The following is a 13,506-nucleotide window of genomic DNA, read 5'->3' on the forward strand; positions in this document are numbered from 1 at the left end:
TTGCTCTTGGTCAAATAGCCCTTACACAGCCTGGAGGTATGTCTGGGGTCATTGTCCTGTTGAAAAATAAATGATGGTCAAAATAAACGCAAACCGGATGGAATAGCATGCCGCTGCAAGATGCTGTGGTAGCCATGCTGGTTCAGTATGCCTTCAATTTTGAATAAATCCCCAACAGTGTCACCAGCAAAGCCCCCCACACCATCACACCTCCTCCTCCATGCTTCACGGTGGGAACCAGGCATGTAGAGTCCATCCGTTCACCTTTTCTGCGTCGCACAAAGACACGGTGGTTGGAACCAAAGATCTCAAATTTGGACTCATCAGACCAAAGCACAGATTTCCACTGGTCTAATGTCCATTCTTTGTGTTCTTTAGCCCAAAAAAGTCTCTTCTGCTTGTTGCCGGTTCTTAGCAGTGGTTTCCTAGCAGCTATTTTACCATGAAGGCCTGCTGCACAAAGTCTCCTCTTAACAGTTGTTGTAGAGAGGTGTGTGCTGCTAGAACTCTGTGTGGCATTGACCTGGTCTCTAATCTGAGCTGCTGTTAACCTGCGATTTCTGAGGCTGGTGACTCAGATAAACTTATCCTCAGAAGCAGAGGTGACTCTTGGTCTTCCTTTCCTGAGGCGGTCCTCATGTGAGCCAGTTTCTTTGTAGCTCTTGATGGTTTTTGCAACTGCACTTGGGGACACTTTCAAAGTTTCCCAATTTTTCGGACTGACTGACCTTCATTTCTTAAAGTAATGATGGCCACTCGTTTTTCTTAGCTGCTTTTTACTTGCCATAATACAAATTCTAACAGTCTGTTCAGTAGGACTATCAGCTGTGTATCCACCAGACTTCTGCACAACACAACTGATGGTCCCAACCCCATTTATAAGGCAAGAAATCCCACTTATTAAACCTGACAGGGCACACCTGTGAAGTGAAAACCATTTCCGGTGACTACCTCTTGAAACTCATCAAGAGAATGCCAAGAGTGTGCAAAGCAGCCATCAAAGCAAAAGGTGGCTACTGTGAAGAACCTAGAATATAAGACATATTTTCAGTTGTTTCACACTTTTTTGTTAAGTATATAATTCCACATGTGTTAATTCATAGTTTTGATGCCTTCAGTGTGAATGTACAATTTTCATAGTCATGAAAATACAGAAAAATCTTTAAATGAGAAGGTGTGTCCAAACTTTTGGTCTGTACTGTATAAATATTCTGATGTCTTTTTAGAAATAGCCCCCAATGCCCGTCCCTCCCCAAGAATACAGCGTAATCTGGATCGCTGTGTAGGGGGCGGTAAGTGGCAGTGTCTGACAACATAGACAAAATTTCCTTTTGGTATAAAGTCCTGTCTAACACCACCATGATCCCCCCCTTATCAGCAGACCTAATGACTATATAGGAATTATCACTTAACTCCTTACATGCCTGTTTTTCCTGTGTAATCATATTATCCATATAAACCGCATCAGATTTTAATAAATTAATTACCTCATTCTCCATAACTGTTTGGAACATATTCATAGCTGGAAGACGAGATGCTACCAGATAATAAAATGGATTAGTCACAATAGTATCATCTATTTGTTCCATGTCCGACACCCTAGCATTGGAAGTTGTATCTAATTCCAAGAAAGTGGATAACATAATTTGTTCACCGACGATGGCGGACAAAGGAACAACCTCAGCCACAGCAGTATCTTGAATTTGATCATCTTTAACATCAAATGCAGTTTCTGAACATTCATCTTTACAGAAATGTCATTTAATAGTCAGAAGCCTTCACAAACCTATTTATATCACGTATTGTCTGAAAAAGGTTAGCTCTGCATGATGGCACAAAACTCAGAGCTTTTTTCAATACAGCCTCAGATAGTACACAAGCTGACAGATCTAAAACTGCAAAGTCCTGTAATTCAGTAAGTCCACTCATATGTTCCACCTTCGGTCCGGATTACTCTTATTTTTAAGTATAGACCTGGGTCTTCTCGGAGTTGATTTCCTTCAGGCATATACCGTATCGGATTCGTAGTCCTGACAATCACGGTTAAATTTGGCCTTTTTTACATAGTCATGATGGAATTTTCAAGATCGTCAATTTTTCGATGTAAGCGCTTGTTGAAACTATCATATTCTGTATGTTTGACAAATTTCATTAAAGAGGTCTCAGTCTCCTTTATGGAGCTCTCAAGCCGTTTTAGTTTTGCAGACTCCTCAGAAACGATTAAAGACATCAATTTGATAGAACAGTCGCTTAATACATCATTCCATCTTTCTAAAAACGTCTCATTGTATACTGTAATAGTTACCTTCTTAAGGCGCGGTCCTCTAGGAACCATACGATGATCAATATATTTCTCCAGTGTGACTGCGTCCCACCACGTTTTCAGATGTTGAGGGGTCTGTTTTTCCAAGATACCAAAAAATCTCTTTAATGCTTTGCACATTCTGATCCAAGTTCGCAACAATAGATTCCTTCACAAATAAGTTGGCAGCCTTGTGGCGTCATAGTTCACATAATGATAAAAAATTTGAGGTTATGTTCTCCATATTTCAAACTGATATTTCCAGAGGCGTAGCTAGGGGTTTCGGTTCGGCGAAACTTCTGAGTGGACCCCTAACCAGGTAACCCTGACTATAACTATGGTGGTGAACCAAGATAGTGGATGGAGGAGAACCTCAGCAGATGACCGCGCTGTTACTGAAAAGAATCTCTATACAAAGACCAGCACTGATATTACCGCCATATGGTGACATATATTGATAGAGACCAGTCCTGCAGAACATATAAGAGATCACAGCACGGTTATATATAATGACTTACAGCTGACGTTCTTTCTGATTAAATTGTTCACTTTTCCCGTCTTTTCCATCTGGCCCAGACCGACACGACAACTTCTCCATCCAGGACTCAGAGTCTCAGGTCCGCAGAGATCACAACAAAGACACATTTGACTCCTTACATTTCAGGCCCCGTCCCCATCTATTCCCAACCTGCACAGACCCCTCATCCTGCTGATACCCCAATACTGAGCCGCTGCCGCCGTGTCCCTATTACTGCACCTGCTGTGCCCTCAAGATGATAAAACAACCCTCTAGAATATAGTAATGGACTGTGCAAGTGCCCTAGAAAACAGTGCCCACATTGTGCCCCCTAGAAAGTAATAATGCCCTCTGTGTGCCCCTCTGACAGTCATAACATGAGTTCCCCTATAACGATAAGTGTCCACTTAAGATTTAATAATGTCCTGAGTCTCCCCCCATGTACAGCTCCTCTATACACAGTATGATCCTCTCCTATACACAGTATAATGCCCCCTCACTGTATAGTACCCAACACACAGTATACTGACCCCTTAGTAGCCCCCAAACTGATGGCTCCAACACTGTGCAAAGACCCCACATTATCTCCCACACTGTATGATGGCCCCCACACTGCGCCAAGACCCCACATTATATCCCACACAGTATGATAGCCCCCAGAGTTTTTAGTGTAATGCCCCCCTCCCCATAAGAGAGTCTTTAGTATAATGCACCCCCTCCCCATAGGCAGAAGCTTTAGGATAATGCCCCCCCCCCCTCCCCATAGGCAGAGTCTTTAGTATAATGCTCTCCCCTCTCCCCATAGGCAGAGTCTTTAGTATAATGCTCTCCCCTCTCCCCATAGGCAGAGTCTTTAGTATAATGCCCCCCTCCCCATAGGCATAGTCTTTAGTGTAATGCTCCCCCCTCCCCATAGGAGAGTCTTTAGTATAATGCACCCCCTCCGCATAAGCAGAGTCTTTAGGATAATGCCCCCCTCCCCATAGGCAGAGTCTGTAGTATAATGCTCCCCCCTCCCCATAGGCAGAGACTGTACTATAATGTCCCCCCATACGCAGAGTCTTTAGTATAATGCTCCCCCCCTCCCCATAGGCAGCGTCTGTAGTATAATGTCCCCCATAGGCAGAGCCTTTAGTATAATGCTCCCCCCCTCTCCCCATAGGCAGAGTCTTTAGTATAATGCTCTCCCCTCCCCATAGGCAGAGTGTTTAGTATAATGCTCCCATCTCTCCCCATAGGCAGAGTCTTTAGTATAATTCCCTCCCTCCCCATAGGCAGAGTGTTTAGTATAATGCTCCCATCTCTCCCCATAGGCAGAGTCTTTAGTATAATTCCCTCCCTCCCCATAGGCAGAGTCATTAGTACAATGCCCCCCCCCTATAGGCAGAGTCTTTAGTATAATGCTCCCCCCTCCCCATAGGCAGAGTCTTTAGTATAATGCTCTCCCCTCTCCCCATAGGCAGAGTCTTTAGTATAATGCCCCCCTCCCCATAGGCATAGTCTTTAGTGTAATGCTCCCCCCTCCCCATAGGAGAGTCTTTAGTATAATGCACCCCCTCCCCATAAGCAGAGTCTTTAGGATAATGCCCCCCTCCCCATAGGCAGAGTCTGTAGTATAATGCTCCCCCCCTCCCCATAGGCAGAGGCTGTACTATAATGTCCCCCCATACGCAGAGTCTTTAGTATAATGCTCCCCCCTCCCCATAGGCAGCGTCTGTAGTATAATGCCCCCGATAGGCAGAGCCTTTAGTATAATGCTCCCCCCCTCTCCCCATAGACAGAGTCTTTAGTGTAATGCTCCCCCCTCCCATAGGCAGAGTCTTTAGTATACTGCTCCCCTCTCCCCATAGGCAGAGTCTTTAGTATAATGCCCCCCTCCCCATAGGCATAGTCTTTAGTGTAATGCTCCCCCCTCCCCACAGGAGAGCCTTTAGTATAATGCACCCCCTCCCCATAAGCAGAGTCTTTAGGATAATGCCCCCCTCCCCATAGGCAGAGTCTGTAGTATAATGCTCCCCCCTCCCCATAGGCAGAGACTGTACTATAATGTCCCCCCATACGCAGAGTCTTTAGTATAATGCTCCCCCCCCCTCCCCATAGGCAGCGTCTGTAGTATAATGCCCCCCATAGGCAGAGCCTTTAGTATAATGCTCCCCCCTCTCCCCATAGACAGAGTCTTTAGTGTAATGCTCCCCACCTCCCATAGGCAGAGTCTTTAGTATAATGCTCTCCCCTCCCCATAGGCAGAGTCTGTAGTATAATGTTTCCTCCCCTCCCCATAGGCAGAGTCTTTAGTATAATGCTCTCCCCTCCCCATAGGCAGAGTGTTTAGTATTTTGCTCCCCCCCTCCCCATAGGCAGAGTCATTAGTACAATGCCCCCCCCCCTATAGGCAGAGTCTTAAGTATAATGCTGCCCCCTCCCCATAGGCAGAGTCTTTAGTATAATGCTCCCCCCTCCCCATAGGCAGAGTCTTTAGTGTAATGCCCCCCCTCCCCATGGGAGAGTCTTTAGTATAATGCTCCCCCTCCCCATTGGCAGAGTCTTTAGGATAATGCCCCCCCTCCCTATAAGCAGAGTCTGTAGTATAATGCTCCCCCTCCCCATAGGCATAGTCTTTAGTATAATGCTCCCCCCTCCCCATAGGCAGAGTCTTTAGTATAATGCCCCCCCTCCCCATAGGCAGAGTCTTTAGTATAATGCCCCCCCTCCCCATAGGCAGAGTCTTTAGTATAATGCCCCCCCCTCCCCATAGGCAGAGTCTTTAGTATAATGCCCCCCCCCACCCCATAGGCTGAGTCTTTAGTATAATGCCCCCCCCCCTCCCCATAGGCAGAGTCTTTAGTATAATGCCCCCCCCCCCTCCTCAGAGGCTGAGTCTTTAGTATAATGCACCCCCTCCCCAGAGGCTGAGTCTTTAGTATAATGCACCCCCTCCCCATAGGCAGAGTCTATAGTATAATGCTTCCCCCTCCCCATAGGCAGAGTCTGTAGTATAGTGCTTCCCACCTCCATAGGCAGAGTCTGTAGTATAATGCTTCCCCCTCCCCATAGGCAGAGTCTTTAGTATAATGCTCCCCCTTGTCCCCATAGGCAGAGTCTGTAGTATAATGCTCCACCCTCCCCATAGGCAGAGTCTGTAGTATAATGCTTCCCCCCTCCCCATAGGCAGAGTCTGTAGTATAATGCTCCCCCCTCCCCATAGGCAGAGTCTGTAGTATAATGCTTCCCCCCTCCCCATAGGCAGAGTCTGTAGTATAATGCTTCCCCCCTCCCCATAGGCAGAGTCTGTAGTATAATGCTTCCCCCCTCCCCATAGGCAGAGTCTTTAGTATAATGCTTCCCCCCTCCCCATAGGCAGAGTGTTTAGTATAATGCTCCCCCTTGTCCCCATAGGCAGAGTCTGTAGTATACTTCTCCCCCCTCCCCATAGGCAGAGTGTTTAGTATAATACTCCCCCTTGTCCCCATAGGTAGAGTCTGTAGTATAATGCTCCCCCCTCCCCATAGGCAGAGTCTGTAGTATAATGCTTCCCCCTTGTCCCCATAGGCAGAGTCTGTAGTATAATGCTCCCCCCTCCCCATAGGCAGAGTGTTTAGTATAATGCTTTCCCTTGTCCCCATAGGCAGAGTCTGTAGTATAATGCTCCCCCCTCCCCATAGGCAGAGTCTGTAGTATAATGCTTCCCCCTTGTCCCCATAGGCAGAGTCTGTAGTATAATGCTCCCCCCTCCCCATAGGCAGAGTCTGTAGTATAATGCTTCCCCCCTCCCCATAGGCAGAGTCTGTAGTATAATGCTCCCCCCTTTCCCCATAGGCAGTGTCTGTAGTATAATGCTTCCCCCCTCCCCATAGGCAGAGTCTTTAGTATAATGCTTCCCCCCTCCCCATAGGCCGGGCACCAGGTGATGACGCCAGAGACGTCAGTCACAGAGAGGGGACTGATGGGAGAGGGTGCCGTGCTCCGTCTCTTATCAGTAAACTTGCGGCGGTGATGGGTGGGGGGGCCTGATGCTGGCACCGGGGGCCCCACTCCTGCTCAAGGGCCCCATAGCGCCCGCTGGGCGGTGCAGGGACATAGTCTCCCCGCTCTGTGCAACTTTAATTAACATTCATTAGAAATTCAAATCCAAGCATCACGAGGCCTCCATAGACCATCGCCTCCTTATCTATACAGAATAAGATGCTGGTATGCTACATTAAGAAGATGGAGAGGTCTTTCATAAACTTATTCTGTAGAGATAAGGAGGCGATGGCCTATGGAGGTGATGGTCTATGGAGGCGATGGTCTATGGAGGCGATGGTCTATGGAGGCCTCCTGATTCTTAGATTTGAATTTCTAATGAATGTTAATTAAACCTGACAAGTAACAGGTGTCCATGGAATTACACATTGGAATAAGATACATCAGGATAAAATGTAAAAAACCACTGCGCTAGTATACTGAGAAGGATATGATTATAAATGGAAGAGTAAACAATAATGGATATAAATTGTTATTTTATTTTATTATAAATCACTCTTATAAAACGTTCTAGATGCGTGTTAGCATACAGTCAAGGGTTAAAAGTGGAATGACTGGTAAGTCCTCCAGGGATCCAGAGCTTTTGGGACCTGCAATGGAATAGATAAGGACTAAAATTACTGACCTGTATTAAGTTGATTGGCTGTAGAGCTGCTGTGCATGTATTTACCTGGGATGGCAGGAAGATCGTTAGGAGATGAAGAGGATAATATGTACAGAAGGGTATGGACTTCTTGTTAGATAGAATGTAGAAATGGGTGCTGTAATAAAAGAATTAACATTAGATCGCAAGCTATATCTAGTCTTGATTTGAAGTGAATCTATTAAGATGGCTTACATGAAGAACATGACTCTATATATGGTTATAATCCCCAACTGGACGAATATATGGTTCTGTGGGGTTATAGAGGCTTGGTACTATTATGGATAACTGGTAGAGCCTGTAATATGAATGCACAAACAATAGTTAAGGTTATATTAAAAATGCACAATATATAGAGCTTATTAAAGTACTCACTAGAGTAGGGGGTTTACCTGATAAAGAACAATTTAGTTAGTGAGTCAACAAGGACCTAGTCTGGTTTTTATACTGGTCCTGTAGAGATGGGCAACCCGTTTGATGGATGGTTGTGCCTGGCAATTGAACTCTAGATCAGAGGGAGTATCAGGGGGTATTCATTGCCAGCTGGTAGCTGGTACAAATATCTGGTGGGGAAGTAATGGTATGTAGTTAATATAAGGACATGTAGATAAATAAATAAATGAATAAATAGAGCGAGGTTTATATAAACGATATAGGGAGAAAAAAACTTCGTGTATACTCAAATGCAGAGAGCAGCACCCGTTAGTGATACAGTTCAATACCTTAATAGTTGACCCGAGCGTTTGGAAATAGGCATACAAGTGTCCAGGGGTTGTAGAATAGCTCCGTGGAAGGCTCTGTGTTCTCTCCGTTGATCTCCTACTGGATGGAGGAGGAGAAATGCAGGAGGAGGTGGTGTGTGTCAGAGTCCCGGCCGGAGACTCCGACACCACGATGCAGCGTGCGGCGTGCAGCGGGCGCTTTCCCGGGGAAGCGCTGAAAGGAAGCAAGGACCTTGGTGTAGGGCCTGGCGTGACGTCAGAGGTAGCGGTCACGTGCTACCGGCGGCGAGGAGGACCAGAAAGCTTTCCTACGCGTTTCGGATACACGGTATCCTTCATCAGGGATAGCATCTGGTCTCCTGGTCCTCTTTAAATACCTTCTAGGTGGCGAGTAATGATTGGTAGGTGTAATTAATCAAAGGCAAACAGTTCCACCCCACAGTTGAGGCCTCTTGGTTTCAAAGAGTCCAATTCATAAATCCATTTTGTCTCATTTCTTGACATTTGGTTGATGTAGTTCCCTTTTCTCCAGTCTTTTTGTATAAGCTGTATACCTGTCACTTCACTTCCCAAAATAGAGCCGTCATGTTTATCCTTGAAGTGTTTAGATAAAGGGTGACCTTCAAATTTATTTCTGATATTTCGCAAATGCTCACTCAACCTATTTTTCAGGGGGCGGATGGTGCGTCCTACATAGAGTTTTTGGCAGGGACATTTAAGCCCATAGATAACTCCCTTACTCGTACAAGTTATGGAATCCTTTATTAAATGTTCAATCTTTCCATGAGAAATGGTGTTTTGTTTTTTGGTATTTAAGGTTCTACATATCGAGCATTTTTTACATGGAAAGAAACCAGGTGGCTTGTGGGAAAGGGAAGTGGGTGGATGTATGATTGTGGGTGCTACCCTATTGCCTATATTTCTGCCTTTCCTAAATATAAACTTAGGATATGGCGGTATTTGTTCCCCCAGTGTTTGATCATCTTTCAATATACCCCAATGTTTTTTTATGATGTTTTTGAGGATGTAGACATTGGAATTGTATGTGGTAATAATTGGAGGAATGTCCATCATGTTTTTAGCTGGTTCCTTTTTTTTATACGTAAGTATGGTCGAGCGGGGTATTTTACTAACTTCCTCTCTGGTTTTATTAAGCCATTCTTCGTTATACCCTTTGCTCAGGAATTTCTGTGTTAGTTTGACAGCTTCATTCGTAAAGTCTTGGCTATGAGAGCAGTTTCTCTGAAGTCTCAAGTATTGGCTTCTGGGTACATTTAATAGCCAACTAGGTAAATGACAACTGTCCATATGGATAAAGCTATTAGTGTCCGTAGGTTTAAAATGTGTCCTAGTGCATATTTGTCCTCCGCTTATAAAAATGTTAAGGTCCAGAAAATTAATTTCTTTCTGGCTGGTAGAAGAAGTAAAATTTAAATAAAAATCATTTTTATTAATATCAGTTAAAAATGTGTCCAGAGAGGGCCTATCGCCGGACCAAATGAATAGGATATCGTCTATAAAACGGCGCCATAGGACCAAGTTCGCACACAGCTCTCCATTTGGGTATATGTTGTAGTGTTCCCACATGCCTACGTATAGATTTGCATAGCTGGGCGCGAACCTGGTCCCCATAGCAGTCCCCCATCTCTGTGTATAAAAATTATGTTCATATTTAAAGGAATTGTGATCTAAAATAAAAAACATACAATCCCTGATGAAGTCAATTTGGTTGTCTGGCATGTCACTAAGTTCTTTGAGAAAAAAGCATGTGGATTGGCACCCCTTATCGTGTTGTATTACCGTATATAGTGAGGTAATATCTATGGTTCCCAAGATATAGTGGTCCTGCCATTGAATCTGACTAAGTAATTGTAGAGTATGTTTAGTGTCCTTTAGGTGGGCCGGTAGTTGGGGTACTAGTTTCTGAATGTGACAATCAACGTATCTAGATAGATTCGAAGTCAGGCTCTGGATCCCTGAAATAATTGGCCTGCCTGGTGGATTTTCCAAGGTTTTGTGAATCTTTGGTAGATGATAAAAGATGGCAGTCCTAGGGAATGGTGTATTAATATAATCAAATTCTTGTTTATTCAGGAAGCCCATATTAAGGCCTTTATTGATCAGGATTTTCATATCGTTAAGATGTTGTTTGCTGGGGTCATTGCTTAATGGTTCATAAGTCCGTGTGTCATTTAGTAGCCTCATAGATTCTGCGTGGTATTGTTCATAGTCCAGCACGACAATACCCCCTCCTTTGTCGGCTGGGCGTATGACCACATTCTTGTTATTGTGCGTGGTATTGTTCATAGTCCAGCACGACAATACTCTTCCATTTATAATCATATCCTTCTCAGTATACTAGCGCAGTGGTTTTTTACATTTTATTCTCTTTACATAGTGGTCTATGGTGACACACACCACTTGCAGCAGATCTACTGAGCTAGCCTACCAGCGCCCCTACTTCCATATTTAGATACATCAGGATGTTTTCATGTATTGTTCATATGCCTATGATTAAGAACTGTGCTTGAAGCGCGTCAGGCGTTTAGGGGCTGTGTCCCCCCATGATATCTTATTCTTGACATGTAAATAAAATATTGAAGATTTTAAAGAAGAGGCGCCTGGTGCTGGAACTTTTTCCTTTCTTTGTTATTGCTTTGATAGCCGCCTTCAGCTCGTCTGCATTGTGGGGTCTGGGGTCTCTCCTCTTCCTCTTGACAATACCCCATAGATTCTCTATAATAGATCCTCTATGGGGTTAAGGTCAGGCGAGTTTGCTGCCAATCAAGCACAGTGATACTGTTGTGTGTAAACCAGGTATTGGTACTTTTGGCCGTGTGGACAGGGGCCAAGTCCTGCTGGAGAATGACATTTCCATCTCCATAAAGCTTGTGGGCAGAGGGAAGCATGAAGTGCTGTAAAATGTCCTGGTAGACGGCGGCGCTGACTTTGGTCTTGATAAAACACAGTGGACCTCCACCAGCAGATGACATGGCCCCCCAAACCATCACTGATTGTGGAGACTTCACACTAGACCCCCAGCAGCTTGGATTGTGGCCTCTCCACTCTTCCTCCAGACTCTGGGACCTTGTGGAGTGTGTCAGTGACTGCCTTCTGGACATCTGTCAAGTCAGCAGTCTTCCCCATGATTGTGGAGCCTACTGAAACAGACTAAGGGACCTTTTCAAATGCTTAGGAAGCCATTGCAAGTGTTTTCTGTTAATGATTCTAATTTCCTGAGTTAATGACTTTTGTGTTTTCATTGGCTGTAAGCCATAATCATCAACATTAACAGAAATAAACACCTGAAATAGATCCCTCTGTGTGTAATGACTCTATATAATAGATCCCTCTGTGTGTAATGACTCTATATATTAGATCCCTATGTGTGTAATGACTCTGTATAATAGATCCCTCTGTGTGTAATGACTCTATATAATAGATCCCTTTGTGTGTAATGACTCTATATAATAGATCCCTCTGTGTGTAATGACTCTATATAATAGATCCCTCTGTGTGTAATGACTCTATATAATAGATCCCTCTGTGTGTAATGACTCTGTATAATAGATCCCTTTGTGTGTAATAACTCTGTATAATAGATCCCTCTGTGTGTAATGACTCTATATAATAGATCCCTCTGTGTGTAATGACTCTATATAATAGATCCCTCTGTGTGTAATGACTCTATATAATAGATCCCTCTGTGTGTAATGACTCTATATAATAGATCCCTTTGCGTGTAATGACTCTATATAATAGATCCCTCTGCGTGTAATGACTCTATATAATAGATCCCTCTGCGTGTAATGACTCTATATAATAGATCCCTCTGCGTGTAATGACTCTATATAATAGATCCCTCTGCGTGTAATGACTCTATATAATAGATCCCTCTGTCGGTAATGACTCTATATAATAGATCCCTCTGCGTGTAATGACTCTATATAATAGATCCCTCTGTCGGTAATGACTCTATATAATAGATCCCTCTGTGTGTAATGACTCTATATAATAGATCCCTCTGTGTGTAATGACTCTATATAATAGATCCCTCTGTGTGTAATGACTCTATATAATAGATCCCTCTGTGTAATGACTCTATATAATACATCCCTCTGTGTGTAATGACTCTATATAATAGATCCCTCTGCGTGTAATGACTCTATATAATAGATCCCTCTGTGTGTAATGACTCTATATAATAGATCCCTCTGTGTGTAATGACTCTATATAATAGATCCCTCTGTGTGTAATGACTCTGTATAATAGATCCCTTTGTGTGTAATAACTCTGTATAATAGATCCCTCTGTGTGTAATGACTCTATATAATAGATCCCTCTGTGTGTAATGACTCTATATAATAGATCCCTCTGTGTGTAATGACTCTATATAATAGATCCCTCTGTGTGTAATGACTCTATATAATAGATCCCTTTGCGTGTAATGACTCTATATAATAGATCCCTCTGCGTGTAATGACTCTATATAATAGATCCCTCTGCGTGTAATGACTCTATATAATAGATCCCTCTGCGTGTAATGACTCTATATAATAGATCCCTCTGCGTGTAATGACTCTATATAATAGATCCCTCTGCGTGTAATGACTCTATATAATAGATCCCTCTGCGTGTAATGACTCTATATAATAGATCCCTCTGTCGGTAATGACTCTATATAATAGATCCCTCTGTGTGTAATGACTCTATATAATAGATCCCTCTGTGTGTAATGACTCTATATAATAGATCCCTCTGTGTGTAATGACTCTATATAATAGATCCCTCGGCGTGTAATGACTCTATATAATAGATCCCTCTGTGTGTAATGACTCTATATAATAGATCCCTCTGCGTGTAATGACTCTATATAATAGATCCCTCTGTGTGTAATGACTCTATATAATAGATCCCTCTGTGTGTAATGACTCTATATAATAGATCCCTCTGTGTGTAATGACTCTATATAATAGATCCCTTTGCATGTAATGACTCTATATAATAGATCGCTCTGCGTGTAATGACTCTATATAATAGATCCCTCTGCGTGTAATGACTCTATATAATAGATCCCTCTGCGTGTAATGACTCTATATAATAGATCCCTCTGCGTGTAATGACTCTATATAATAGATCCCTCTGCGTGTAATGACTCTATATAATAGATCCTTCTGCGTGTAATGACTCTATATAATAGATCCCTCTGTCGGTAATGACTCTATATAATAGATCCCTCTGTGTGTAATGACTCTATATAATAGATCCCTCTGCGTGTAATGACTCTATATAATAGATC

General features: G+C 43.4%; 1 long non-coding RNA gene across 1 annotated transcript; it reads right to left on the bottom strand.

Annotated features, from left to right (window-relative positions):
* Positions 1 to 7,301: 7,301 nt before the first annotated feature.
* On the bottom strand, positions 7,302 to 8,482 carry LOC141249069 (uncharacterized). Its single transcript, XR_012312034.1, has 5 exons — positions 8,208 to 8,482; positions 7,878 to 8,048; positions 7,681 to 7,783; positions 7,513 to 7,603; positions 7,302 to 7,432 (listed from the first exon to the last, which is right to left on the bottom strand). It is a non-coding gene; the product is annotated as an uncharacterized lncRNA (long non-coding RNA).
* Between the last annotated feature and the right edge of the window lie 5,024 nt (positions 8,483 to 13,506).

Source organism: Phyllobates terribilis, unplaced genomic scaffold (genome assembly GCF_046119375.1).
Source record: "Phyllobates terribilis strain yellow unplaced genomic scaffold, ASM4611937v1 Scaffold_2__4_contigs__length_985480577, whole genome shotgun sequence".
Lineage (NCBI taxonomy): Eukaryota > Metazoa > Chordata > Amphibia > Anura > Dendrobatidae > Phyllobates > Phyllobates terribilis.